At 41.6% G+C, this 27,095-nt stretch overlaps 1 long non-coding RNA gene across 1 annotated transcript; it reads left to right on the forward strand.

The window, feature by feature from the left end:
• Positions 1-9,417: 9,417 nt before the first annotated feature.
• On the forward strand, positions 9,418-26,888 carry LOC149821441 (uncharacterized). The gene is made up of 3 exons (XR_016426784.1): positions 9,418-9,740; positions 25,098-25,173; positions 26,475-26,888. It is a non-coding gene; the product is annotated as an uncharacterized LOC149821441 (long non-coding RNA).
• The last annotated feature ends 207 nt before the right edge of the window (positions 26,889-27,095 follow it).

Raw genomic sequence — 27,095 nt, forward strand, 5'->3', positions numbered from 1 at the left:
TTACCACTACTTTTGTGGGTTCTTAAAATGCCTATATATGAGTAGTTTCAAAAACAATGAAGAAAACCCCCAACACATATGATTTAGTTTCAAAAACAAACAAAAAAAAAACCAATGCATTGTGGTTTCCTTGAAGGCATAGAAAAGGGACTCCAAGTGGCAAGTCAAAACCACATTACCTAACCAACTAAAAGCCAATTGCGATTTGAAAACTTGTTTTCCATGAGAAACAAGCAACCCCCACTAGTCTTATTTATAAAGGTCAGCATATGCCAAAGAAGAAGTTCAAGAAGATGAAGATGCACACTTTTGACTCCTCCAAAACTTCAGATGTACCCCCTCCTCACCCGGCACTTTCAATGTTTCTTGAGACAATTCAATCAAATGATAGCGCACCTTTTCTCTAGGCCCGCTGTCACCTGAAAAATCGCAGCAGGTGTCCTTTGGCACAAATAGGGATGGCAGTGGACCGGGGCTGGGGTGGGGGACAAGGTCTCCACCCCGCCCCGTTTTAAAATCCGAACCTCCACCCCCGCACGGGGATGAATTTTAACCTCCACTGCCGCTTCATGTCCTCCATCCCCGGTCCAAACGGGGGTGAGGTGGGGCCCCGTTTCCCCTTAGTCTATAGTCATTCCTTAAAGGATTGGGGATGGGGCGGGGTGGGGCAGAGCTCCGTTGTCCCCTGGTTCACTGCCATCCCTAAGCACAAACCATTTAAAAGAACAAAAAGAGTACTAACCATTGGTTTGCGTAGAAGTCCATCCTTGATTTCACTTAATCCATTTTACAGTGGTAAAATGTTGAACTAGATAGAAGTGTTGTAGCCCCAAGGAGGGTTGGCTTAGTGGGGTGGGGCCTTGGCTACTAGACTGCCAGTCAAGGTTCAAGGTTTGATTTTCATGGGTGTCGCTCCTTTGCATAAGCCAATGTGTAGCATAGGCCCCGAGAGCAGGAGTCCTAGCCTCGGAGTTTTATTGCTGGCATGACCATCGTAGGTGGTTTCTTCAGGTTATAAAAATCCAAAAAAAATATAAATGTTGTAAAATAAATTTTTTATGATGAAAAACCCTCGCTGAAGCGAGGAAAACCCCAGGTGGGGCCCCACAACCACCCTGCCATACGTGGCAAAATGTTGAAATAAAAATTAGACAGACCCCATTTCTACTTACATACCCTCTACTGCTAATAGGTGTTGGCAATGACACATCTGGTCATAACTTTCATTCCAATCCAACGTTAGTATATGGACTCTTTAAATAAGATCCACATGTATCCGAATTTGCTTAGTCTGATTATTACCATATTTGAATTGGATTTTGATTATGTTTCCTGTTGGATCTATATTCAAATTCAGATCAAATCTGACCCAATTTCATTGTTTGGACGTGAAAAGCTTGTTTTCAGTTTCTTCTACTGTATCCACTTTCTCATATACATTTCAAACCAAATTGAGCTCTACTTCATTCAATATGATCGGGCAAACTCCAACTTGTATCAACCATGATAAGCTTATGTTCGATCCATATGACCCCTAGTCCCACATTGGGGTTAATCCATCGAAATGTAAGATCCATTTTAGCTTCCAAATTGAATAAATCTAAATTTACTAGCCATAATTTTGAAATATATCATTTTGTTCAACTAATAGAATTAAATACCAAATAATTACAATGTTGTGCCCAATATGAATTAAAATTAAAATTGGATCTATTTAGATCCAATGAGTCCAAAGCTCATGCACAAATGAAAAAAAAGGAGATAGACATGCAACTAGGCCTGTCTTAGTTTCTTGCAAAGAATTTGACCTATCTTATTGTGGAAAGTTGGTACTCGATAGTGCATCGTCCTGATAAGCTCTATTTATTTGTTTATTTGGATAATAAAAAAGATTCCCCCCATCACTGACCGCGCACATTGGCTGGCCTCCAGTTGGTAAAGCCCTTGAGGTCCCTCCTGCCCACGAGTGGCTTCACTCAGCTTCAACCTTGCGGCATGGGACACCACCCGTGGTTTTCGAAGTTGTGACGTCCAATCAACTTGATGACATTCACAAAGTAGCTCTTACCAGATTATCCGATCCCTTGTGGACCTCGTCCTGAGAAGCTTTTGAATTGGGTTTGGCTCTACATACAGTGGCCCTGACTAGGCAGATCGTGGGGCCCAATGCTGGAAAAATCAAACAAGCATTCCCAGTGTATAGATTTGTTCTTCTTGGCTGGTCCAGCCCAGTGACTATGCTAGGGGGTTGTCACCTGACTGAGTCTAGTTTGACCTACTACCAAACCTGCCTTGGTTTGTAACCAAACCATGTTGAAACCGGGCTAAAAATAACAGTACCAATCTTGTTGTCCAGTAGCTGAGACTGGTTAGGATTGGTCGTCAACTTGTAGGTTCAAACATCTTCTAGCCCAGCCATGCCTGGTCTAACCTTGGTACGACCACCCTTTGACTCTTCATTGTTGCGGGAGATGCAAAATTGAGTCTAACAGAGCTGCAAGAAAGGAAGCTAACATCTCTAAGAGGAATGGTATATGAGATATATGTTGGAGTATCTTTAAAATAGAACTTGAATGTGAAAATGATACATACCGGTAGATGTCATGAACAAAGTGAAGTACGGGTGCTTGACGTTCTCCTCAGCCTATCGATGCTCACGATGAGCTTAGGCCTTCAAGTCAATGGTGAGTAGGACCAGGGGCGTAGCTAGGATTCATGTGAGGGGGGGGGCAAACAGGGGTGTAAGCAAAAAAAAAATTTATTTGTGCGATATTTTTTTAGATAAAATAAAAAATGGCTACAATTATTAATAAAAATCTATTTCATATGGACAAATCAAACTATTTGCTGCAGTCAGGGTTGGACTAGGACTGGGATGGGCTACAAAAATGGATAAAAATCTATTTCATATGGAATCAGGGCTGGGCTAGGACTGGTCTTTTAAAAAAAAAAAAATTAACTGTTTCGGGAGGTAGGACTGGGCTATAGCCCAGTCCTGCCCCCCTAGCTACGCCCCTGAGTAGGACCCTGAACCCAATGAGAAAAATGAAGACACCTAAGCTACACTCATCAAGCAGCATGTCTCAATTTATAATGGGAGGAAAGTGGGGGTTTACACACATGACATTCATGTATGAGAACCCTTCACATGCCATATTGAATGTAAACTCTTTCACATTTATGTAACCCCTTCTTCACTAATTCTCACTAATGAAATACTAATCCTTTCATTAGTGTCAAACCGGGTCACACATAGGGTTGAACCCAAACCAAAATATTCAACATTCTCCCGCTTAGCCCATTGACACAAAAATGCACAAAATTGATGTTCATATCATTATCTCCACTTAATTCTTCATGTGGGTCCGCATGCTATCCAGTATCACAATAATGAATCATATGAGTCATGGAGATGAACATCTCTTTATGAAATATCATATTTTTATGTACTACAATATAATTTATTTTCAGCGCTTTAGCATGTTAAGATTACTTTTATGAACAAGTTGGTCTTTAACCCATTCTATTGGTCATTTAATATTGTTATTAAGCTATTCTCTCTAAATAAATGAGAGATCCTTTATACAAAATCAACAATATATAAAGTTATAGAGAATTAATTTAGTTTTACAAATGTGATCACATATAATCATGATGTATTATCATACATAAGAAGGAATCAAACAAACCCATGTCCTTTACATGTTGAGAATATAATCCTGGTGCTAGCCCTTTAGAATGAGATCCACAATCATTTCTTTCATAACAATTGTATCAATACATATCAGATGATTTTCAGTTTTTTCTTTAATAACAAAGTATTTTAATTTCATGTGTCAACACAAGGTTGAACTCTTATTGTTATTCGAGAAGGATATTGTTGCTTCATTATCACAAAAGATCTTCAGTGGTCTCTCAATAGAGTTTACAATCCCAAGACTCATAATGAAGTTCTTATTTAAATGGCTTGAGATGAAGTCTTATATAGAGTAATGAATTCTGCCTCCATGGTATAAGCAATAATTATAGGCTGCTTTCTGCTTCTCCATGAGATGTCATCACCTGCTAATAGGTAGAAGATGTATCCAGTAGTGAACTTTCTACTGTCGAGACATCCTCCCAAGTCTACATCAGATTATCCAATGACCTCTAAGTGGTCAACTTTTCTATAGGTCAACATATAGTCCTTCATTCCTTACAAATAGCGTATGACCTTCTTCGCTGCCTTCAGTACACAATGTTTGGATTTGACTGATATCTTCCAAGCATTCTCACAGCAAGTGCGATATCAGGTTGTGTGCAGGTCTGCACATACTGCAAAGTCTCAACCACTGAAGCATATGAGACAATTGCCATCTGAGCTTTTTTATTATCATCTTGAGGACCGTTCTTTAAATTCAATTTATCCCCTTTCAATATGAGTGTCAAACCTGAAGAACAATTTTTCATCCCATTTCTTTTAAGAACCCTACGGATATAGGATTTTTTAAAGAGGTCAAGGACACCCTTAGTTCTATCATGATAGATCTCAATTTCAAGAACATATGCAGCCTCACCCAAGTCCTTCATTTCAAAATGAAATGAAAGAAAATCTTTGGTCTTATGTAGTATGCTCAAATCATTAGTTACAAGAAGAATGTCATCAACGTATAAAACCAAAATTATGAACTTACTCCTACTAGCTTTAAGGTATATGCATTGATCAATAATATTTTCAGTGAATCCAAAATTCATAATTACATGATTAAACTTTTTATACCATTGGCAATAGGCTTGTTTAAGTTCATAAATTGACTTCTTCAATTTGCAAAATAAATGATTTGAATTATCTACACTAAAACCAAGAGGTTATTGTATGCATACCTCATCTTCCAGATTCACATTTAGGAAGATAGTTTTTGCATCCATTTGATGTAACTCTAAATCAAAATAAGCTATGAGGGTCATGATTATCGTCAACGATTCTTTAGTTGAGACAAGAGAAAAAATCTCATTATAATCAATGCTCTCTATCTGTGTGAAACCCTTTATAATGAGCCTAACTTTATACATCTCCACTTGACCTTCGGAGTCTATCTTTGTCTTAAAGACCTACTTACAACCAGTAGTTCTTACTCAATCAGGTCGAGGTATAAGATCTCACACTTGGTTCTTTACCATAGAGTCAAGCTCTTCTTTTATGACATTGATCCACTATATTGATCTTTAACTTTCAATGGCTTCCGCAAAGATGAATAAATCATCATCAATGTCTATGAAATTATTGGGTTCTTGCAAATACACCACATAGTCTGGATGAATTTTCTAATCCTCAAAGTTCTCCATACAAGTGCTACAAGTTGTTCAAAATAAACTTTTGTATCCTGTTGTTGTTGTTGTATATCATCATCAACAACTTGTTCTATTTGGGATTGATGTTCATTAGCTGAATTTTTCCTGACAATATCCAAAGGGACAATGATAAGAAAAACTAGGTCTTTATCCTTTGCAGGTATGAAACCTGAATCCAATATTTTCTCAAATTCAACACTTTTAGATGCATCTATCTTAATATAACCATTTTCAAAAAATCTTGCTTTATCTGTTTTCATTATCTATAGTGTATGAGATAAACAATAAAACCTAAAGCCCTTTGATCTTTCTAGATAACTAATGAAAAATCCACTAATCGTCCTAAGATTAAAGACTTTTATATGTGAGTTACACAATTTAGTTTCAGCTGGACATCCCCATATGCACACATATGACAAAAAATGTTTTTTTCCAGTTCATAACTCATAAGGAGTCTTTTGAACAACCTTCATAGAAACCTTATTCAAAATATGTATCGTTGTCCTAAGAGCTTCACCCCACAAGGTTAAGGGAAGGTTTGAGTGATTCAACATCACTTGAATAATTTCTTTAAGTGTATAGTTTCTTCTTTCAGCTACACCATTCTGGCAAGCACTACCAAACATGGTATATTGAGTTACAATACCTTTTTCTTTTAGAAACCGTGTTAATGGACCTTCTTTTTATCTCATCTCAGTGAAACTATCATAATATTCAACACCTCTATCAGATCCAACCACTTTAATAACTTCATCGGTTTGTTTCTTTACTTCTTTCTTGAAGTTTTTAAAAACCTGAAAGACTTTTGATTTTTTAAATAATAAGTAGAGATACATATACTGTGAGTAATTATCTATAAAAGTGACAAAATACTTTTCACCTGTATAACATAGTGAAAAAGGCCCGCAAACATCCGTATGTACGATTTTAAATTTTTTGTTACTTCGTTTGACATTTTTCTTATGTGTTAGACTGCTTAGCCTTTATGCAGTAAACACATATTTTTATATCTCTGAAATCAAGGGATCCAAGAATTCTTTCTTTTACAAGTCTTTGAATTCTCTTTCGGGATGTGTCCTAACCTTCAATGCCAAAACAAATATGATTGATCCTTCTTTAAGCTATGTTTATTGCCAATTATTGTGTTCTCAACGGAGTGAGATTCTCGAATTTGAAATTTATTTTTAAATGATACAAATCATCACACACATATGTAGAACCTACAATAATATAATTTTTAATAATAATAAGCATGGAGTTTTCAAATTTAAAAACAAAACCAAACTTATCAAGTTTTGAAATTGAAATCAAGTTTCGACTATAAGATGAAATATAAAATGTATCAACCAAATCCAAAATGAATCCCAATTCCAATACAACTCTGCATGTCTTAATGTTTTTGACATGCAAATACATCCTATTTCCTAAGAAGATGCTTTTTTTATGCTCTGTTGGTTTCTTTTTGTTCAAAAATGCCTGCAAAGAGTTAGTAATGTGCATTGTGACACCAGAATCAATCCACCAATATATAATAAAATGTGGTTCAAATTGTACTCATGAGAAACGAATGACTTATTACCTTTATTCTTGAGCCATTTTTTATGCTTTAGGCAGTCTACCTTCTTATATCCCTTCTTCTTGCAGAAGAAATACTTTATAGAAGAACTTCATGCCTAGGATTTGGCTTTTGCCTGAGAGTTTGAACTCTCTCTAAAGGTTTTCTTCTTGTTCTTCTTTTTGAAGAAACTTTTCTTTGCCCCCGACTTATGTTTTTTCTTATGAGAGGCCATATGTGCACTCGACACCCTCTCAACCTTCAGTCTTTCTTCGTCTTCAACACACATGGTCAAGAGGTCATTAAAAGACCACTCATCATTATGTGTGTTATAAGATATTTTGAAGGGTTCATATTCAATAGGCAATGAGGTCAAAATCAGATGGATCAAGAAAGAGACAGAAATGATGAACTTCATGTCATTCAGTTGAGATGTAATATTTTTCATATCCAAGATATGCTATTGGATATGACTCTTACTAGAATATTTCATAGACACCAATTTGGACATCAGTGTACTAGCCCTTGCCTTAATAGAACTGACGAATTGAGCCTTATTGGCTCGTAGAAATTTCTTCACTATTATGTAGTGAGGGATGGTGTCTCGAATGTTCTTAGCCACTCAAGATTGCAAAAGCAACAAGCTAAGTCTATTCGAGCGCTTCCACTTCTCAGAGGTAGCCTTATGTTCAGTTGTACTCTACTCTATAAGAGCGGGAGGTTCGTCAATCCTAAAGGTCAAATCTAGGTTCATGTAACCGAGAGTGAATAACACTATTTCTTTCCAAACTAAAAAATTTGATCTGTCTAACAAATGAATGTTACTAGAACCATCATTGATGAAAGAACCTGACACAACACGGAACGAAAGAAAAGACCTAATTATTGCTCAAACGAAACTCATGTTGAAAAAGTAAAAACTGAGACCCTTTATTATTTATCTTTTTTGAGACAAGCATAATTAAACTATTATCGTTCTACTTTGGTGGAAACGATAATACTCATAGTTGCTTCGTCTCCTCAATTCACAAGGAATTGACTTCAATTAGTGAAACTAGCATATTATGTAACCAGAGGCAATTCAATATTGTACCTTTGGATACAAACATGCTTTATGGTCTAGTATACACATCTACTATTACACCTTGTGTGAATTTGAAACACAATGACCTACTTTTGGGTAGAATCGTTGTTTCATAAAGTCACACATAATAATAATATTGAATCTTAATACAATCCAAAGAATCCTCAATCAACACAACTCAAATCACTTTGGTGATTGCATGAGTCAGTCAATCACGATCTTTTACCGAAAACATATTCGTATTATAGAACATGCCTATGCACACACAATAATGCATGTATATTCATGACGAAACATGTATTATATCATCAAAAATACAAATTCATACTTCAACTTATATGCACAAATAAATTTTGATAAAAATACATAAAAAATGTCATGAATTTAATCATAATTCATGCTTAAAACATTATGTATAAATTAAATAATATATAACACATGTATTAGACATGCATAAGTCATGCTTCCTTAACAATAAACACTTATAAAGCATGAAAAATAACAAAAATATACTTATATGGGTAAAACCCGAGGTCCACAAGCTGGAACAGGTCTAAAAGTTCTTCGAACTGGTCACCTAAGGGTCTGAACCGGTCTCAAAACTTATGAACCGATCCAAAACATTAACAAAATGACATAAAACCCTAAAACCGAATGAGAAAATCCCTATTCATTGACAGATATATGAAATTAGGGTCTCTATATCCCGAAACTGATGAAAAAATGATAGGAACCAGTCAAAATGACTCTGAACCGGTCTAAAAAAGTACTGTATCTGTCATACAACTGGTTCAAGTGTAAATAGTAAACATACCCCTTTTCAGATATGATCTGATCCAATCTTAATCCAGTTCCAAAGGATCCTGGATTGGATCCCTCAGTCTAGATCCAATCTAGATCTAGACCCATAATGACTGAGTCCCGAGTTGGATCAAATTACCCAAACCTGATCCGAATCCAGATCTGGTCCATAACAAGACCCAGGCTAGTTCCAGAAACCATACCTGATCCAGAACTTGACCCGGTCTAACCGGACCAGACCCAGACCCAGATCTGGTTGGATCCAGATCTCAACTTGGTCTATCCAGATCAAACCTAGACCCAGAACCCAAATGGGTTTGGGTCCGATCCAAAGGTTTGGGTCTAGCCTAGACATGATCTGTTATGGATCTGGGATGGGTCCAGTCATCTACCCTCTGTTCGGATCAAACCCAGACCCGGAACCCAAATAGGTCTGGGTCCGATCCAGGAGTTCAGATCTAACCCAGACCAGGAATGCCAAATGGATCCGGGTCTAGTCCGAACCCTCAGTTCGGGTTTGGTCCAGTCTTCAGGATCGGGTTCAGACACCGGGTCTGGATCTGGGCCCGATCCTTCCGGACCTGGGTGCATTTAGAAACGATTGGTTTCTTAAAAAATGAAAGGGCAAAAGCCCCTCTTCCTCCCATTTTTTGTAAACGAAAGCCGTCACCCTCCCGAGTTGCAGAGGACGGCTCCCGCGAGGCCGCCGACGAAGGCGACCGGATCACCTCGCATCTCCCCGGCGTATGCCGGCTTCTACGAAGGGCGGTCGATGCTGCCAAATGACCTCGGCCTCCCCCCTCCCGTTTCTGTAATCAACTGTTGTCGTCCCTCTTATTTCAGAGGACGGCACCAATGAAGCCGCCGCCGCCGACGATTGTCAGGGTCGTCGACGACAGGGATCGGGTAGGCCTCACTGGCGACGGCGATCGACACCCCTCCCTTGCATCAATAGTCAAATGGCCGCAGGTAAGGGTTTGTAACACTTTTTTTTTTATATACAACTACCGCCGGGGCTGCAGTCTCCACCGGCGGCCTACCGTTGCTTGCCCGGCCGGCGAGGGTGGGCGATGACGTCGACGAACCCATTGTCTATCATTATTCAAACAAAAAACCGGTAGCAGGTGAGGATTTTTGCATGCCGGCCCCCATTTCTACTACTCGCCGTCATCGACACCGACTACTGGCACGAAATGCCACCGGTGACGGTGACAACCCCTGTCGCCGTTTTCCCTCCGTCAGCGGCGCTAGAAGGGGCAAAGGCCGCCCCATGGCAACACTCTACCGCCTGTGAGTCCTCCGGCCCTTGTGCCACATAGCTCAGGTAGCAGGGTGGGTCTGTTGGCCCGAGCCAGTCATTCGCCCAGGCTGCGCCTGCTGAAAGCAAGTGACCAGCGACGATGGTGTGGGCACAGTCTCGCAGGTATATACCCTGTTGGGCGGCGGATGGAAGAAAATGAGGAGAAAAAACTCTGATAATAGATTCGGCGAACGTCGAATGAATGTCGACGCACCCGTACGCACAGCTAAAGCGTGGTGGCCCCATAACACAGGGTTGGTGTATCTTTAAAACAGAACTAGAATGCGAAAACGATATATACCAGTAGACACCATAGACGAAGCAAAGTGCGGGTGCTTGGCATTTTTCTCAGCCCATCGACGCCCACGATAAGCTCAAGCCTTCAAGTTGATGATGACATGAAAAAATGAGAATACCTTGGCTACACTCGTCAAAGCAGCCATGCCTCAATTTATAGTGAGAGAAAAGTGAGGGTTACGTAACATTTATGGATGTGAACCCTTCACATGCCTCGTGAGTTTAATCCTTTCATTAGTGTCACGGAGAACGTACAGTAGAGGCATGCTAGGAAGTTTGGAAGAGAGAGATTGGAATGCATGGGAAACGACTCTGCGTTTTACTGGCGCATTTGGGGTAAAAATCAAGGTTTACTGGTGCAGATTTTCTGTTTCTTCAAAGACTTCGTTTTCACTAGCGCAGGGAACCCCAGCCCCAGTGAAAACATTCTTTTCACTGGTGGAACTCTACACTGTGTCAAAAAAATATGGTTTCACTGGTGCAGACTAGGGTTGCGCCAGTAAATCCCTTAAGCACGCTGGAGGGCAAAAGGTTTGTTCTCCCTCCCATTTTTTCATTTCCCCCAAATTGGCTTCTCTCGGACTCCTCTTCGGGCGCCATCGTTGAATTGGACCGACCCTCACCTTCCTTCCAGTTTCCTTTTTCTTCCTGCACGAACCATAGCCGAGAGATCGAGAGAGCAGAAGCAGGGGCGGAGGGTGGTCGGCGGCCGGAGGCCGGCAGTCGTAGAGGCCGGCCTTCTTCTTCTTCTCTCTCTCACGCTGTCCTCCTCCTCTCTCTCTTTCTCACGCTGTCCTCCTCCTCTTCCTTTTCTTTTTCTTCTTGGTAGAGCATAAGCAGGGAAATCACGGTTGTGGTAAGGGGAGAAGTCCACCGGAGAGCAGTAGCGCCGCTCTTGGAGGGCATTCCTCGTTCAGGCAGCGTGCCCTAGAAGTCATCGACATGCTGAAAAAAGAAAAAAAGGAGAGAAGGGGGGCTGAGGGTCTCATACATCTTTCTGGCCTCTCTTCTTTTTCTTCTATTTGTTCTTCTTCTTTGCCATTTCAAACTCTGTTTGTTGCCTCTCGAAATTCTATCTTTGTGATATTAGACTGTTAATCTTCTTGCTAATCTCAACATTCTAGTCTCTTTTAGGGCACCATCGTTCAACCAGTTCAAGTCTAGGGTACCACTTTATTAGGAAAAAAAAAACATGATTTGTGGGAAGAAAAATTGACAATTTGATTTCTTACAGTTTCACTTTTTCCTTTTATCCTTTCATTATTAGTTGTTTGCTTGCCTATTTATTGATAGACTTTTGTTCATAATGACCTCATAATGTTCTAGTGCGAGGTTCTTTGGTGTTTGAAATTTTCTGATTGTTAGCTAGTGAAACATAGTGGTTAATGTCGGGTTCCGGCGAGGATTTTCCGGCGAGGCGGCAAACCAGACGGCGTCACTGTATGGCAGTGGCCCTGCAAAACAAAAACAGAAACACAGGAAAAAAGACAGCGTACCTGATGCTGCCATTTACGGAGGTTGGAGGTCGCCGGAGAAAAGGATTCTTCAACTCAGCCTGTCCGCAGCCACCACAAGCGCAGGCCTCCTTATGCAGACGGTGAGTCGACCTCTTCCCCTCTCAAATTTCTGTATTTTGCTTATGGAAAGGGTTGCTCATGAGACCCTTTTATAAGCCACGAAATGGGAACGGTTGAGTAACCGTTCCCTCTGTTTTTCAGGTTTAACGGAAGGAACATTTCATGTGGGAAGCGTTACCCACATCGTGGGTAACCACCACCAACGTGGTGGTTTAACCCAACATTCTCCCACTTGTTCCGACGATAAACCTTTTAACCAGAAAACCTTATGGGAATAACTTGATGAATAGAATGGCCTTTATATTCTATTCTAAAGGTTCTTAGTTGAATCTCTAATCCTTAGGAGATTAACAACAATCATAATGAGAATCAAAAAACTGAAAGTGATCACTTTATTTATATGCATATGTCAAAAAGAGTTTAACAATCCCATCCTCATTACATGTTCGGAATATAATCCCGGTGCTAGCCCTTTAGTAAGAGGATCAGCAATCATCTCTTTTGTACCAATATTAACAATATGCATTAAATGATTCTCCGTCCTTTTTTTAACAACAAAATACTTCAATTCCATATGCTTGCATGACGTAGTACTTTTGTTGTTGTTTGAAAAGGACACCGCAGCTTCATTATCACAGTAGACCTTCAGTGGCTTCCCAATGGAATCGACCACCTTTAACTGTGATATGAAGTTCTTTAACCATATAGCCTGCGAAGTAGTCTCGTACAATGCAATGAATTCAGCCTCCATGGTGTGGGCAGCAGTGGTCGTCTGCTTTCCACTCCTCCAAGAGATCGCTCCCCCAGCAAGTAAGAAGACGTACCCAGTAGTAGACTTTCTACTATCAAGGCATCCTCCTAAATCAGCATCTGAGTAGCCAATGACCTCGAGGTGATCAACTTTGTGATACGTTAACATATAGTCTTTTGTCCCTTGCAAGTACCGCAAGACTTTCTTGGCAACCTTCCAATGGGGTAAACCTGAATTAGACTGAAATCTGCCAAGTACCCCTATTGCAAAAGAAATATCTGGTCGAGAATATGTCTGCGCATACTGCAAGTTGCCAACAACTGATGCATATGGATAAGCACTCATCTGTGCTTTGTCAATATCGTTCTGTTGACAATCCTTTAGGCTCAGCTTGTCACCTTTTGATATGGGTGTAGAAGTAGGAGAACAATTCTCCATCCCATATCGCTTTAACACCTTTTCTATATAGGATCTTTGGGAGAGGCCTAGAAAACCTTTTGCTCGGTCTCGACGAATCTCAATGCCAAGAACATAAGCAGCCTCACCCATATCTTTCATATCAAAATGTGATGCAAGAAACTGTTTTGTCTCTGAAAGTAACTTCATATCGTTGGTTGCAAGTAAGATGTCATCAACATACAACATCAATATAATGAACTTACTCCCACTTTCCTTAAGGTATATACATTGATCAATAATGTTTTCTGTAAACCCGAAAGTCACAATGACTTGGGAAAATTTAATATACCACTGTCGGGAGGCCTGTTTAAGTCCATATATTGATTTGTTAAGCTTACAAACCAAACGATCATTTTCAGAGAAACCAAGAGGTTGTTCCATGTATACCTCTTCATTCAGATCCCCGTTGAGGAACGCTGTTTTCACATCCATCTGATGTAGCTCTAAGTCATAATGAGCTACGAGGGCCAGAATAATCCTCATTGACTCCTTAGTTGAGACAGGAGAAAATGTCTCATTATAGTCAATCCCCTCCATCTGGGTGAATCCTTTAGCAACCAATCTTGCTTTATGTCTCTCTATGTTACCTTTGGAGTCTTTCTTGGTCTTAAAGACCCATTTACACCCTACGGGCTTTACTCCTTTAGGTAACGTGACAAGATCCCACACTTGATTTTTAGCCATAGAGTCTAACTCTTCTTTCGTGGCTTCAATCCAGTGCGAAGATTGTTTGCTTTCAACAACTTCCATAAAATTCAACGGGTCATCATCCATATCTATGAAATCACCAGGCTCCTGAAGGTACACCACATAATCAGGATGTATGGCAGATCTCCTAATCCTTGTGGATCTCCAAACAGGTCGTTCCTCAGGCTCAGATGAAACCTGATCATCCTGCTCGTGCTCTTCCGCATTGTCCACAATAGGTTCACTTTGGATTTGTGCATTAACAATCGAATGATCAACCACACCATCATTAGGAATAACAATATGGTATCTTTCGATGTTTTTCTTAACAGGTGATAAAACTGGATCCTGTATTTCCTCAAAACCAATGCTTTGAAGTGCACTTAATCCTACTGAACCATCTTCTAGGAATTTAGCCTTATCCATTTTAACAATCTGTGGTGAGTGAGATGGGCAATAAAACCTATACCCTTTTGATCTTTCTGGATAACCAATGAAATATCCACTGGTTGTTCTTGGATCAAAGGCTTTAATGTGGGGGTTATACAGTTTAGCCTCTGCAGGACATCCCCATATGTGCATATAAGACAGTGATGGTTTCCTACCTGTCCACAGCTCGTAAGGAGTTTTAGGCACAGATTTCGTAGGAACCTTATTCAAAATATGCACAACTGTCCTTAAGGCTTCACCCCACAACTTTATGGGAAGTGTTGAATAATTCAACATAGCCCTGACCATTTCTTTAAGCGTACGATTTCTCCTTTCAGCTACACCATTCTGATAGGCACTACCAGGCATGGTATATTGAGGCACAATGCCTTCCTCTTTAAGAAATCGCGTTAATGGTCCTTCCCTTTGCCCCATCTCAGTAAACCTACCATAATATTCGCCACCTCTATCAGACCTGACTATTTTAATAACCTTATCGGTTTGTTTCTCTACTTCTTTCTTAAATTCTTTAAACATCTGAAAAACATCAGATTTTTCGAAAATCAAGTAGAGATACATATACCGAGAATAGTCATCAATAAAGGTAACGAAATATTTTTCGCCTGTGTAACAGGGGGAAAATGGTTCACATACATCCGTATGGACTATTTCTAATATCTCACTACTGCGTTTGACACCTTCTTTATATGTGTTTGTATGCTTAGCCTTTATGCAATCAACACATGGGTCATTGTCAGTAAAATCTAGAGATTGCAAGATTCCTTCATTTACCAGTCTCTTTATTCTCTTTTCAGAGATATGACCCAACCTTCGATGCCAAAGCATGTAAGATTTATCATTCATCATGCTACGTTTATTTCCAACTAATGCGTATTCAGAAGTCAAAGACTCCTGAGTTTGGATCTTCACATTCAATCTATATAAACCATCATAAACAGATGCAGAACCAATTTCAATTGAATTTCTGAATATGAACAATTTGGAATTTTCAAACTTAAAACAATATCCAAATTTATCCAACTTTGAAATTGAAATTAAGTTTCTACTATACGATGGAATATAAAAGACATCATGAAGATCTAAAACTACGCCTGTATCCAGAGTAATCCTGCAGGTTCCAACACCCTTCACATGTGAACGCATCTTGTTTCCCGAATAGATGCTTTTCTTATGCATTGTTGGTTCCCTTCTGCTCAGGAACAACTGTAGACAGTTGAAAATATGAACAATAGCACCAGAATCAATCCACCAGCTATTTTCAGGAATTTGTAATAAATTACATTCATGAGAAACAAATGACAAATTACTTCTCTTTTCCTACCACTTTTTGTACTTTATGCAATCTGCCTTTATGTGTCCCTTCTTCTTGCAAAAGAAGCACTTTATGGGAGCAGAGTTGGATTGCTTATCTTGGGATGATTTATCCCCAGTTGGCTTCTTCCTAGCATTTCTCTTAAATGCATTCTTCCTTGGTCCTACTTTGGACGTATGAGAAGCTATATGTGCACTTTGCACCTTCTCACCTTTCATCCTCTCTTCTTTTTCAACACACTTGGACATGAGTTCATTAAATGTCCATTCATCATTATGTGTGTTGTACGAGATTTTGAAAGGTCCGTATTCCAAAGGTAAGGATGTAAGGATTAAATGCAATAGGAAAGAATCAGAGATAGTGAGCTTCATGTCATTCAGCTGAGACGCTATGTTTCTCATCTCCAAAATGTGCTGGCGAATGTTTCCCCCTCCAGTATATTTCATAGATATCAGTTTTGACATCAGGGTACTGGCTCTGGCCTTGTTTGAACTCACAAACTGTGCCTTAATGGCATTCATGAATTCCCTCACTGTTCTGCATTGTGGGATAACACTTCGAATGTTCTTAGCTACTTTAGATTGCAAAAGCAATAAGCTAAGTCTATTCGAGCGCTCCCACTTCTCAAAAGCAATCTTTTGATCAGCAGTACTCTGATCAGTGAGGGCAGCGAGTTCATCTATCCTTAGGGCCAGATCTAGATCCATATACCCTAATGCAAATAAAACAGTTTCTTTCCAATCACTAAAATTGGATCCATCTAGAAAAGGAATTGAGCTAGAGCCATCTAAAATCACAGAATTAGAAACTGCATGACAAAAGACACGTATCAGGAAGCATTCATACGAGACTAAAACTTTAGTGGAAAAAGCAAAATAATAAAGGCTCTTGATATGCTTCTTTCCAAACGAGTGAAGGGGGTCATCAGAGTCCTACTTTGGTAAGAGCTCTGACACGCGAAACCACTTCGCCTACCAACCATATTCGGTAAAACTAAGGTTCTTGTGAAGATAGACCATCAACACAAGGTATCTTTGGATACACATGTGTGATGTATCTCGACACATTTACCTTATTCTACCCTACTTAAATTCCAAACACGATAAAACTACCTTTGGGTCGTCTATCGTTTCATGAATATAAGTACAATGTGCATATCGGCTTAGGAACTGTATGATAGTATAAAATTCATTTATGACTCACGTGTATTCGGTCACTTTGGTGACATGAAAACACTGATTCATTTAACTATCCTTAATGCTAATATGCAAAATTATATCTTAAAATAGTTCGTAAACCGAATGGACTAGATATATGACCCTCGAAATGGTTCTTAAACTGAATGAACCAGTCATATGTATCACGAACCGGTCTTAAAGCACTCTGAACCGGTCTGAAACAACCCCGAACCGGTCATCCAAGGGTCCGAACCGGTTCTGAACCTTATGAACCGGGTCAAATATGAACAAAAGTTCATTAAAACCCTATAACTGTATGCCAAAACCCCTATATTTTCTTATATTTAAGAAAACAGGGTCTTAGCATCTCGGAACCGGTGAGAAACTGGAAGGAACCGGCCAAAAACGGCTCCGAACCGGTCCCGGAAGGGGACTGAGTCAGTCCCTGATCCGGTTCAGGCCAAATAGTGCCTGGACCCTTCTGGATCCGGGTCAGACCCGACTGCTTACTGGATCCGGGTCAGACCCGGGGTTATCCGGATCCGGGTCGGACCCGGTACAATCCTGATTCGGGTCGGACCCGGTTACAACCGGATCCGGGTCGGACCCGGTTAAGACCGGAACCGGGTCGGATCCGGTAACCTCTGGATCCGGGTCTGACCCGGGGTTAGCCTGGTCCGGGTCGGACCCGGTATGGTCTGGATCTGGGTCGGACCCGGTGCATTCCGAATCCGGGTCTGACCCGGGGTTAACCTTGATCCGGGTCGGACCCGGTATAGACCAGATCCGGGTCTGACCCGGTAGCTTCCGTATCCGGGTCGGACCCGGGGGTCCTTAATCCGGGTCGGACCCAGTGCATACCAGATCCGGGAAAGGAACCCGATATACTCGTGAAATACAAAATGGGGATTTTGAAAAACCCTATTTTGTATTTCACTCACCGCCGCCGCCGCCTGCCGGCGATCAACGCCGGCGCCTGCCGGCATCCAATGCCGCCGTCCGCCGGCGACCAACGCCGCCGCTTGATGGCGTTTCTTCTTTGGCGAAATCAGCCATCCGCCGGCCAAAACCAATGCCGCAGAAGTCTTTAGAAATCCGGCGACTCAATAGTCGCCGGCGACAGCTCCTGCAGCCTTCTGATGGCGGATGAAGATGAAGACGCCGACGGGGTCCTCGCCAACAGGAAAAACTCCTCAAAAAAACCAGAGGTAAGTTTTTTTTTTTTTTTATACTGTCGCCCAACGACGACAGTCGCCGGTGACCAGCAGCAGGGTCACCCTACGGTGACCTGCGTTTCTGGTCAAAACCGGAGCACACCCCGCAGCGGAAGCGGGGTGTGGGCCCATAACCCAATGTCGGGTTCCGGCGAGGCGGCAAACCAGACGGCGTCACTGTATGGCAGTGGCCCTGCAAAACAAAAACAGAAACACAGGAAAAAAGACAGCGTACCTGATGCTGCCATTTACGGAGGTTGGAGGTCGCCGGAGAAAAGGATTCTTCAACTCAGCCTGTCCGCAGCCACCACAAGCGCAGGCCTCCTTATGCAGACGGTGAGTCGACCTCTTCCCCTCTCAAATTTCTGTATTTTGCTTATGGAAAGGGTTGCTCATGAGACCCTTTTATAAGCCACGAAATGGGAACGGTTGAGTAACCGTTCCCTCTGTTTTTCAGGTTTAACAGAAGGAACATTTCATGTGGGAAGCGTTACCCACATCGTGGGTAACCACCACCAACGTGGTGGTTTAACCCAACAGTTAATGCAAGCAAAAACATGGCTATAGCTGTCATGTTACATTTTTTTTATTCTTTAGCTGTTCCTAATAATGTCTTGGCAGTTCATTGCTGATATATATACTATTCCTGATTTTGCTTTTTTGAGTTACACCCATTTAACATTTTGACACTGGTCTTGGTCTCAACATCGTTTGCTAGTAAATTGGCATACAGGTGATGTTTAATGTTCATTTAATTTGGGGCCTTTTAATAGAACTTGAGCTTATGATTATTTAACTGTCAGTGAATCGTTACTGATTCATTTCATTTATTGTATTTATTGTATGGACACCATTGTGTTGAAAATTGTTCCCTTTGGATGTTTGGCCAACATTTAATTGGTTGTCAGAAGATGATTTGAAGTTTGTTCAGCTTAAATTCAAACTCAGTTAGGAAACTGGTGCAAAAAAATAGGCCGGTATATTTTTGAAAATGTGCACAAGGTATTGTAACTGTCACGGGCTTAGAAGCGAAGGCCCCCGTGACGCAGCTTCGGGCAATCACAAACACCGAAGGCAGGCCTTTTGAGCACACAAGAACACACAACAAACGCGCACGAGCGGAAGCAAGAGTACGCGTATGCCCAAACACAAAGAGAGCAAAGAGACAAGGATGCAAAAAGCATCTTTATAGATACTTGAAAGCAAAATACATCAAGAGGGGGAAAGAGGGTTCAAATACACGGGGTTCTTAGGCCGTAAGGCCTTGTGGGGCACTCTAGAGTGCCAAAGAGGTCTATAGATCATAGCACAAAGGTGAAAAGCATGGCGGTCTGGAACACGCTCCCCCACCTAAGTTGGCGCCGTCCTCGACGCCAATTGTTCATGGTAGCCATCTACAAGCTGTCGATGCTGGAACATGCTGCTGGCCTTCTCCCAGGTGGCTTCACATTCTGGCAATCCCTTCCACTGCACTAAGTACTTTTTGACTTTCCTTAGGTAGTTGTTGGAATGGTTGAGGATGATATATGGATCTCTGCCTGGTACACTGACTGTTGAAGGGGCTCGCTGCGGGATCGGGGCACGTTGAGGCATGCTCCGTTGAGGATCTCCTTCGTCTTTGTGGAATGACTTCAGGTTGCATATGCGAAAAACCGGATGCACTTGAATGTTTGCTGGCAAGTCCAGCCGGTATGCCAAGTTTCCCACACGTTTGATAATGGTGAAGGGACCATCATATTTGCGAATAAGGCCTCGGTGGTGGCCCCGAAAGATACTTGTGCGGTCAGGAAAGAGCTTGGCCAACACTTTGTCTCCAACTCGAAATTCTGCTGGGCGACGCTTCTCATCTGCCCATTTCTTCATGCGCTTGGTTGCCTTGTTTAGATATGCCTTCGCCAACTCTGTCTGATCTTGCCAGTTCCTGACAAACTGGTATGCATAAGGTGCTTTTCCACGTCCTCGCGCAACAAGGGAGTGTGGAGTCTGCGGCTGTTGTCCAGTTGCGACTTCAAATGGACTATGGCCGGATGATTTGCTCTTCTGAAGGTTATAGCAGAATTGAGCCGCATCAAGTAAATCAACCCAATCCCTTTGGTTGGCACTGACAAAGTGCCGCAGGTATTCTTTCAGCATGCCATTTATTCTCTCTGTCTGTCCGTCGGTTTGGGGGTGGAAACTTGTGTTGAAATGCAAGTTCGTCCCCATTAAGCGAAACACTTCTCGCCAAAACTTGCCAGTGAAGCGTGCATCACGATCACTGACGATGCTCTCTGGAATTCCCCAATGCTTAATTACGTTCCACACGAATAACTTTGCAGTATATGCGGCTGAGCAGGTGGCAGGGGCAGGTACGAAGATAGCATACTTCGATAACCTATCCACAACCACATAGATCGAACTGCAACCTTGTGCTTTCGGCAAGCTTACAATGAAGTCCATGGTTATGCACTCCCATGGACGGCTAGGCACAGGTAGGGGCTCCAGTAGTCCATCAGGTCTCTGATTGATGGGCTTGTCTTGTTGGCAAATCAAGCAAGTCCGCACATAAGCATCTACGTCATCGCGCATCTGCGGCCAGTAGAATGCGCGTTTCAACAATGCCAACGTCCTTTGTTGCCCTGGGTGACCGGCCCAAGTAGTATCGTGGCACTCGTGCATCAAGCGTCTCCTCAAGGTATCTTGTCGCGGAACATATAGGTGATCACCCGCAGCGCGGAGCAAACAATCCTCTAGCCAGAATCTCCGCGTCTTTCCTTCCTTCACCAATACAATCAATTGTTGAGCCATTAGGTCACTTTTCGAAGCTTCTCGCACTTGTTCAAGAAGATCGCTCGTCGGTTGGCTCACACTGCCCTCCTAAGCGAGCAAAGCTGCAAGTTCTGCCTTTCGACTCAAGGCATCAGCCACAACATTGGTCTTGCCTGACTTATACTCGAGGACCATATCAAATTCTGCTAAGAAATCTTGCCAACACGCTTGCCTTGGACTCAACTTCTTCTGAGTTTGGAAGTAGCTTGTCACAACGTTGTCAGTGCGCACAACAAACTGCGACCCCAAAAGATAGTGTCTTCAGGTGCGGAGACAATGCACGATCGCCAACATCTCGCGCTCGTGCACCGTGTATCGACGTTCAGCATCATTCAACTTCCTGCTTTCAAATGCGATAGGATGTCCTTCTTGGAGCAACACCCCACCAATGGCAAAGTCAGACGCATCAGTCTGCACTTCAAATGGTTGCCGACAGTCAGACAACTTTAGCACTGACTCCTCTGTCAAGGTATATTTTAACCCATCAAAAGCTTCCTGGCAGCCATCAGACCATAGCCATGGTCTGTCTTTCTTCAACAGATCTGTGAGTGCAACAGCAATCTGAGAGTATCCCTTGATGAAACATCGGTAATAATTTGCAAGCCCCAAGAAAGAGCGCAACTCAGGAACCTTAGATGGTGGCTCCCATGCTTGAATAGCTTCAATCTTCTTATGATCCATTTTGAGAGTGCCTCCTCCCACAGTATGCCCCAGGAAATGGACTTCCTTCTGACCGAATAGGCACTTCTCCCGCTTGACATATAACTCGTGATCCTTCAGAGTCTGAAACACAATCTGAAGGTGCTGAACATGCTGCTCCATCGAGTCACTATACACCACTATGTCATCCAAGTACACGACGACAAACTTGTCAAGGTGCGGGTAGAAGATCTTATTCATTAAGGTTGAAAAGGTAGCGGGCACATTCGTCAAGCCAAAGGGCATGACCAGGAATTCGAATGCCCCATATCGCGTTACACAGGTAGTTTTTGGCTCATCCCCTTCTGCAACTATGACTTGCCAGTAGCCAGATCTTAAATCCAACTTAGAGAAGACCTTAGTCTTTCCAAGCTGATCAAACAAGTCCGCGATCAAAGGAAGCGGGTACTTATTCTTCACCGTCATTTTGTTCAGTGCCCTATAGTCGACGCACAACCGCTTTGACCCATCATGTTTTGCTTGAAAGAGCACAGGCGCTCCAAAGGGAGCTCTGGATGGTTGGATGATTCCTGCTTCGAGCATATCATCCAATTGTCTGCATAATTCCTGCAGCTCCGGAATTGCCATGCGATAAGGAGCCATTGCGGGTGGCCGTGCACCTGGTATTAATTCAATCTGATGATCTACCTCACGCCTCGGAGGTAGCTTCTTCGGCATCTCGGCGGGCATAACATCGCCAAACTCCTTCAATACTAGTGTTAAGGCCTTTGGGACATCCGCAACTTCTTCTGCCTCATCCGTAGCACGGATTGTGACAAGAAAAGTCTCGTCACCACTTTTCATGCCTCTTTTCAACTGGAGCGCAGACACCAAGCACTTGCAGGGCTTTCCTGCCATCGCAATAACCATGCAGGGCTGACTTTCACTCTCAAAGCTAACAACATTGAGGTGAGGCATCGGCACTGCTTTGTTGCTTCTCAAAAATTTCATCCCGAGGATGACTTTAAAATCATCCATAAGTGTGACTGATAACGTGATCCTTCCTGACCAGTTATGAATTCGCACTGGTACATCCCGAGCGACGCCGTAGATGGCCTTAGCCTCTGAATTAACCACTTTCATGCGACTCTCTTTCCGTTCTCACTGTAATCCCATCCGTTCTGCTTCTTCACGCGAGATGAAGTTGTGCGTGGCACCAGTGTCTACCAATGCCTTGGTAAGTCTCCCGTTGAGCAGAAGTTCCAAGTACATCAATTCTTTGCATGTTGTAGGTTCCGCAACAGTTGTGACCTTTACAACACTCATCATCTGCATTGCGCCAACTGTTGGCGCCTCTGCATGTTGATCCTCTTCCTCACCCTGAACAACATTCGCAATTCGAGGTGCGCGGTTATCTCCATTCCCTTGATCGCGGTTTCTATTGGGACATGTATCCTGCCAATGATCCCCATGGCAGATACGACAATCATGACGACGATAATTGTCACCCTGAAAGTTATTCCAATTTTGGTTATTATTTTGGCCATCTTGTTGGCCATGATTCTGTTGGTTTCCCCGACCAACATTTTGTCCTTGGTCGTTCCTTCGATTGTCCCTTCGATTGTTGCGATCATTTCCCTGCTGTCTGCCTTGAAATGCAGGGTCATTCCTATCCAGCTCGGCAAGTTTCTCTGCAACCGCAAGCGCCTCAGCTAGTGTTGCGGGGTCATGCCGAATGAGTTCTTGGTTTGCCCATCCTTGCAACCCGTTGCCAAAGTAAAACAACCAATCCTCATCATCCATTCTCTCCACTTCCAACATTATCGAAGAGAATGCCTTGACATAGTCATGCACTGACCCTGTCTGTTTCAATGCCAATAACCTTTTGCGGGTCATTTTCTCTTGATTTTTAGGTAGAAAGTAGTCTCGCATTTCCTTCTGGAGGTCTTCCCATGAGACTATAGCAACCAATCCCCGTCGAACATCACTTAAGCGACGTCTCCACCAAAGGGTCGCTTCATCCGCAAAGTACATTGTTGCGGTGCGCAACCTATCTGCGTCCTCCTCTATCCTCGCAGCTTTTAAAAATTGGTCCATCTCGTAGATAAAATTCTCGAGATCCTTTGAGTCCCGCGTGCCTTTATACTTTGCGGGCTCAGGTAGCCTGTAACGTGGTCTATCCACATATGTCGCAACACCGCCAGCCGGGGCAGTTCTCAACTGCCGATCTAACTGTTCATTCTTTCGTCGAACAACATCCAATTCAGCAGCCATGATGTTGAACCGACCCAACAAATCATCAAATCTGGTGGAAAAGTCTTAAGTTTAGTGGCAAGACTTTCCACCGAGTCTTTCACTCCCTCTACTGCTGTCTTGATCTTTGCATTGAGATCTCTAAAAGCGACACAAGTTCCATTTACCAACTTCTCCATGTTTGTCACTGACCCAGTCAGCTCCGCCACATCGTGCGAGATGGCTGACACCCGATCATCGGCCATGAAGTCCTCTTCAGCAGGAACCATACTGCTTGAAGGAGTCATGGCGATCTTCTTCGGCGCCATTGTCACTCCCAATGTCGACAAGGCTCTGGTACCAACTTGTCACGGGCTTAGAAGCGAAGGCCCCCGTGACGCAGCTTCGAGCAATCACAAACACCGAAGGCAGGCCTTTTGAGCGCACAAGAACACACAACACACGCGCACGAGCGGAAGCAAGAGTACGCGTATGCCCAACCACAAAGAGAGCATAGAGACAAGGATGCAAAAAGCTTTTTTATAGATACTTGAAAGCAAAATACATCAAGAGGGGGAAAGAGGGTCCGAATACACGGGGTTCTTAGGCCGTAAGGCCTTGTGGGGCACTCTAGAGTGCCAAAGAGGTCTACACATCATAGCACAAAAGTGAAAAGCATGGCAGTCCGGAACAGTAACAAAACATATTTATATATGCGTTGGGCACTTTTTGTAATTGCTAGACTTGTGCATGTGTTCTTAATTTTGCCTATTGCACTGAATTTCCTATTTGCCTGAAGCTCAGCTACTCTTTAGCTAAGTGTTGAATACGTGTTCATATCTTCTAGTATGTAAGTGGCTGGTTCATGTAATATCTCAGGTGAAGGAAAGAATATATTCTTGGCTTCATGCCGAAGTATAGAGAGAAGGATGATTTGAAGGTGTAGAGAAAATGGATGGATACTTTGGGTTCTAAATTTCAGGAGTTGATTTCTCAATGAATCCATGCAACATTTTGCTGACATGAAATCTATGGTTCCATATTTATGAAGGCTTTGCAGATTCATGAGAACCTCCAACCCAGAGATCCAAGCATTTAACACTACAGCTAGAGAGCCTTTCCATACATGTGTTCTGCAGTAACCTTTTAAGGCAGTGTTCTTTGCTTGTTCCAAAATTAAAAAGGTAAGGAAATTGTGCATTTTTATGTTGGGGTCTTTTAGTTTCAATCCTGGGTTCAACCAATTAGAAAAACTTGTCTATTTCCTTGGTAGACCCATTGTTTTTTCAATAATATATGTCAACATAAGAAAATATCTGTGCAAACAGATGTTTATTGTTTGGTTGTGGAGCTTATCTTGTATTCATACTTTCAGTTTGAGCTTGTTTCTCAATATAAAAAATGCATTATTTTTGTTTTTAGGTGATACTGGAGCAATTAACCTCTTCACCTTGGAACAACTTTCTCTTCATGATGTACTACGATTTGGTTGTTGAAGGTGAGATTTAGCTCTAACCATTCTAAGATTGACAAGTAATAGTACCGAGCTTGCACAATAAACATGGTTTATGATCATTCAGTGTTCTTCATTGATTGGCAGATTGGTCTGCTTATATTCTTTGGGTCTGAAGATTCTTTTGGGAATAGACAAACATCTTAGATTGGGAAATCATTCTATACATCTGAAACTTCAGAAGCTATGTGTTCAATTATTATCCTTCTTTTATTGCTAATTGTGTTATCTATATAGAGGCTTAGGAAAGAGGGAAATGAGTAAGCATATATTGGGTTTTCCTTTCTTGGAGACTTTAATAAATCTGGCCCCTTTTTTTCCTTGATGAATTTGATGAAGGAAGAAAAGCAATGTCTAGTGTAGGTGTTTTAGTAAGTTCCTTTCGTGTTGAGCACTATTTCATGTGCAGACATAAAATCTTACCTCTTCAGATTTTTTCTTTTCTTTCTTTTATGTAATAAAAAAATCCTTTCTTCTTTGCATAAACTTGTTTTGATATTTTTCCCTTCTATTTTCTTGTGCCTTCTTTACTCAGTCTAGTCTTTCCATGATTTATGTAATTTCTTAGGTTTTTTATCAGACAAGGAAAAGCAAACGCAGAAGAGCTCTGCTTCTCGTGCAATTTAAATGCTTTTTCCTCCACTCTTCTTAAAAGATGCCTGCAACTGCCTTGTAATTTGAGAAGTTAAATTTCATTAGTTGAATTATCTGATTAGTGCTTTGCACTATATATTATTGAAGGAAAATTTTAGTTGTTTATGTTATTATATGTTATGCATAGAATTTATATTACACCAACCACCCATTGGTCCTTTGCACTGATGGGATTTTCTCAACCAGTCTTTCTTGGGAGTACTACCTTGCAGCTTCTTTTCTGGAGTTGGAAACTCTTCTAAATTTCATAGTCATGTTTGATTAACAATTTCGTGAACATTTTATGGATTTTTACTTATGGATTTGTTTCCAATTGGGATCATGATATAAGACATGAATATGATGTGAATATTAGAAGAGAGAAATTAAATTCGAGTATTCTTATTGACTTCCAAAATAAAACGTGAGAGATGTAACGAGCATGAGGATGGTTGAAATGACTGAAAGTTGGAATTATTTTCTCTTTCAGTATGTCAAGACCTGATGATACTAAAAGGGTGTATTCTTGAATTTGCTTTACTTTGAGCCTGAAAGCAAACATGTATTCATTACACCTGCTTTTTTGATGATTATGATTGTTAACATGCATTAATCTTCATTATTGATGGTTGTATTGACTCATTGCACAACAGGTATTTCTAGGTCCACTACAATTTTGCTACTGCGCAGGTGAGATACATACAGAGTTTCTGAGTAATCCGTGGGACTTGTAGTTGAGATATATACAGAAATTGCAAGACATACAGAAGATGTCTCAGATAATCACTTCTAGGTGGGAGTTTCAAATGTGCCGCATGGCTGGGAGCGGCTAGCAGCAGGTGCAGAGTTGGATTATGGGGCTCCTATCTTCAGCCACTCAATTTTGCACCACCAAAGACTTAGGCTCTATTATATTTATGTGCTTCTGATATTACCCTTCAATTCACAACCTAGCATTAATAGATTTTTCTATCAACTTCATATTTGTTGAAACTGCACATGATATTTTTTGCTTGTGTCAGATGTTCTGAATTTTTCAGTTTGAAAATGTGATTTAAGTCCTGGAATCAGACTATGTTTCTATTGGATGTCTTCAGTTTTTGTGTTTGCCAATCTACTCTTTAGTCTTTCCAAAGGATCCTTTCTTTTGATAGAATTAATCACTTGTCCCAGAGAACTACTCAATTTTGACCAGGTGAACGAATAGAGATATCAGCTTCCGAAAGGTCTAGCTGGAGCCTCTTTTAAACTATAAATGCTTGACAGATTTTTTG

This window comes from Nuphar pumila, chromosome 12 (assembly GCF_984573655.1).
Source record: "Nuphar pumila chromosome 12, dmNupPumi1.hap1.1, whole genome shotgun sequence".
In the NCBI taxonomy this organism is placed as follows: domain Eukaryota; kingdom Viridiplantae; phylum Streptophyta; class Magnoliopsida; order Nymphaeales; family Nymphaeaceae; genus Nuphar; species Nuphar pumila.